The sequence below is a fragment of the Phoxinus phoxinus genome (genome assembly GCF_949152265.1).
Source record: "Phoxinus phoxinus genome assembly, chromosome: 20".
Taxonomy (NCBI): domain Eukaryota; kingdom Metazoa; phylum Chordata; class Actinopteri; order Cypriniformes; family Leuciscidae; genus Phoxinus; species Phoxinus phoxinus.
In genome coordinates, this window is record NC_136895.1 from 4,490,795 (window position 1) to 4,495,382 (window position 4,588).

Sequence of the window (4,588 nt, forward strand, 5' to 3'; positions counted from 1 at the left end):
AGTTTATTATTTGTACCGTATTTTATTACTTTAAGCCACAAGGAAACAGCACGCCCGAAACACGCGTGCAAAACAACTTAAATGTGCGCCAACATGTATCTTTCTTTGACTGAATTTACTTGTGCAGAAACAACTGTCACACACACAATTCATTAATTATTCATAAATTGTTTGGATAGTGCCAGTATGAACAACAAAAGTGAAACGAGTGCAGTGCTTATGTTGGAGGGAGTGTAATAAAGTAAACTGCAACAGAATATGGGGTGGGAAAAGTTAAGAATTGTTTCTGGGAGGTTTTGTGCCGTGAATGGTTACAGTTTTAGTGCAGTGTTGTGCTTATGGGACTGTGGATATAGAGGAGTTTGCAGTTTGGGGTGGGTGAAGGTAGGGTTACCATTGATTTTTATTGAGAAACAGATTTGTTTCAAGTGTGTTGGGGTTTAGACAATTCCTCTTCTTGGACAAAACCTCTCCAGCCTTGGAAAATATCCTTTCACAAGGAACAGAGGATTCAGGGGAACATAAAAATGCCAGTGCCAGCGGGAATGAATGAGGATACTGATGCTTCTGTTGAGCCCAGACAGGGGAGGATTGACCCTTTCTTGCTGGCTCCATTACCAGGAAAAGTAACAAGCAAACACATCAAAAAGGGCAATCCGAATCAAAAAGCAGTCCAGTCCAGATCCAAAAATCCAATCCAAATAATCTTATCTAATTAATATATTAATAATATAGCTACTCCCTATAATATAGCTACTATAATTAATAATAACAATTTACTATAACTATTCTAACTTGATATAATTCAATAATATACAGCCCTAGCACATATATGACACAATAATGACAATGAGAGCTAATATGGAAGGCGGACGGGGCCAAAAGTCTTTAAACGAAACGCGTTCATTTTGACCGCGTCAACACGCACTATTTGTCCGCGTTAACGCGGCAACAAGCACAGAAGCCAATAAAATTGCTGTATTTGAGACTATATTTGCATATGTGACGCGATGGTACGTATGTCTCTGGTTGGTATATACGTATACAAACATCAGACGTCAAGTTTATTCATGAAGGATGTCGTAATGGTATACTGGTATGCACGTATGCAAACATCAGAGTTCACGAGGGATAATGCATTGTACGTTGTGTGTGATGTCAGACTTGTGTCATGATTTGTCATACGCTTTTAAGTTGTCCTACGTTCTTTCTCAGGTACAAAAGTTAACAGCTGAAACCTTAACCATGGCTCTTAGAATGTTTTTAGCAAACTGCCAAAGAACATTTTCAGACTGCGTGCAGCTGGCTTCTTCTAACCACAATGAGGATTTGAATCTTGTGATATTACGGTATGTCCAAAAGGCATTACATTTATAAGAAAGATGGCTGACTTAATGCAACTTGAAATCATTACATGGTATGGAAAAATGTTCTCTCTTACGATACCAGTGGATGTTTAATGGATAGCTAAGAAACGTATGTAATTAATAATTAAATTCGATTTAACTTTAGGTTACATTATTCAGTATGTATAGTCCTAAGCACTTTGTACTTTTACTAAGCACTTTGTTTTATGATATGTCCTGAAGGTAATTATTTTTCTATGAATAAAAATGTAATATGACAATCTGTTTTTTTTTTTTTTCATTTATTTTGAATTATTTATATATATATATAATATTGTATATTTTACCTTTTACAGAATGCAGACAATGGCCAGAAGTGTGGTATGGTCAAGAGGGAGATTGCTGGATCCTGAAACGGCAAATGACATGCTGGACCAGGTATCTGAGTTTCTGGATCATTTGGAAACATTGACTCAGCAGCACGGTATGTTCCAAAATTTGTTAATATTAATATGTATCATATTAATGTGTTGGATATGTTTTAGTTTGCATAACCGCTTTGAATACTAATTGTGAATTGTTCTTTATTAAGTGTTTTCTTTTTCTGTTATCCTTAGTTCCCCAGGGTTATAGTGCTCCCTTGGTAAGGGGCTCATCTGCTCGTCCACGATTCTGCATAACCGAAGAACAGTTGCGTTTTCTGCTAGAATATAATTTTTCTACAAAACAAATGGCAGAAATCTTGTGTGTGTCCAGGCGAACTGTGAAACGTCGTTTAAGGTGAGGTTATTTTTCTTAGTTGTTCATGCAGTTTCCTTATGCATTTAAATTGTACATTTAAATTTTAATGCAATATTCAGGGTTAATTGTATGTACAGCATCACCTAAAAATCTAGATCTGTATGTATGTGGGCTTTAAGTTGCACATAAGTTGATTGCAAGTGGTGGCATGATGGCTCAGTGGGTAGCGCTGCCACCTCACAGCAATAAGGTCCCGGCTCTCTGCATGTTCTCCCTTTGTCATTGTGGGTTTCCTCCGGTTTCCCCCACAATCCAAAGACATGCAGCTCAGGTCAATCGCAGGTTAAAAATTAACCCATGTCCAGGGTGTTTCCCCCACATATGGCCTGAGATGCTGCGATAGGTTCCAGCCCTCCTATGATCCTCCCATGTATAGCACATGGATAAATAAGTCTGACTCTGAACTACTCAAAACGTTATTCTCACAGTAACTATGCTTCATTGTTCCATCTAAAAGTGTCAAACCCACATAACCCCTATTAAAAAAAATGTTTGAAAAAGGTTTAAACATCAACAGTGTTCAGTACTGAGCAGCATATTTATTATATAAACTATAAAGTGATATGGATAAACCCTAAGGATAATTAATTGATTGATTGATCGATTGACTGATTATAAACAATATTAACTTAATATACATGTAGAGGAGAATTTGAGTACATGGCAAAAAGAGTGTACAAAAAACAAAGTCACATGAGACACAGACATATTTTAACCGTATAAATCCTGGGAACTATATTCTCTGAAGGCGAAGCACTGCTACTTGGGCGGAGTGATAACCGCAGCACCTGAGATGTCACGCTGGATTTGTTGACAGAAGAAACAACGGCGCGTCTCAGGTGCTGCGGTTATCACTCCGCCCAAGTAGCAGTGCTTCGCCTTCAGAGAATATAGTTCCCAGGATTTATACGGTTAAAATATGTCTGTGTCTCATGTGACTTTGTTTTTTGTACACTCTGTGACTATCCAAATCACAACATGTAAATAGGAAAATGTTTGCGTTATTTTGTCACTTATTTGGATTAGTATGCTAGCTGCAACCATTTACATCCAGTCTTTGTGCTAAGCTAGGCTAGCGGTGGGTGCGTCAAACAGACTTATAGCACGCACGGAGATGAAAAAGGTATGTGTGGACTTATCTAACTCTGGGGGATAAGGTGAATAGGCTAAAGTCCCAAAAAGTCGGAGTGTTCCTTTAATTATATTTTACTCTTTTACTCGGGTTCCATTGAAATGTAACAGGCACAATATTATTGATGGCACTCAAGATGTTATCTGCCAAATACAAATAAATCCAGTAGCATTAATTTCCATCACCTTCTGCTACTTGACTTTAGATCTTTAGAGATGACTACTACAGAAATGTTACGTCATTTGATCAGGTTTCAGTGTACCTTACATACCTTTTTTTTTCTTTTAGGTGGAGGATTGTCATACATGGTGGGATTGACGGGTACAGCAGGCTTGTTGTATTCTTAAAGGCTTCTTCCAACAATCGCAGTGACACAGTTTTCCACAGTTTTGTAGAAGCCATTGGCCAGTATGGTTTGCCTTCAAGAGTCCGCTGTGATAATGGAGGGGAGAATAATGCAGTCTGCCTATTTATGAATGTCTTCCGGGGATTCACCAGAGGAAGTGCTCTGAGAGGAAGGAGCACACACAACCAAAGGATCGAGAGATTGTGGCGGGACATTTGGCGGGGCATCTCCAATACTTACTATGCCTTATTCATGCTTTTGGAAAGTGAAGGTCAAATTGACAGTACCAATGAAATGCACCTGTGGGCATTACATTATGTGTATATACCTCGAATTAACAGGGATCTCCAACTGTTCATTCGTCAATGGAACCACCACAAGCTGAGAACTGAACGGTACATGTCTCCCCATCAGCTTTTCATCCGAGGATGTCTCTCACAGCTAACACGAAACCAGACAGGGATACGTGGAATCCTTGGAGCAGATGAAGAGCCAGTTGCAGATGTATACATTCCTCCAGCTTCAGAAGAAGTTCCCCCCCAAGATTTTCAAACAATTTTCAACTGGCCAGAATCTGTTGAGATTCCTGCCAACCACTTCAACATTCAAGGAGGAGTCATGGAACAACTTGTGCAGCAGGTCAACCCTCTTGGTGGAAGACGTGATGATTTAAGAACTGATCTTTTGGAGCAAGTTATTAACTTCCTTGGAAATATTCCTCAACCCATATAGATCACACATACACTGGAACAAATTTTGGAATATTTAAGATTTTAAATATTAATTTTAAACTTTTGGCCTAAATTAACTTTTTAATAGTTTTAGTTTTCAAGCAAAATAAAACAGTGGTATGCATTCGGCCTCCTTAGAGTGCTTGGTTTAGTTCTTGTAATAGAAACTGTTGATGTAACTGGACCAATCAGAATCACCATTGACTAACTGTAGGCCACACCCACCCAATTG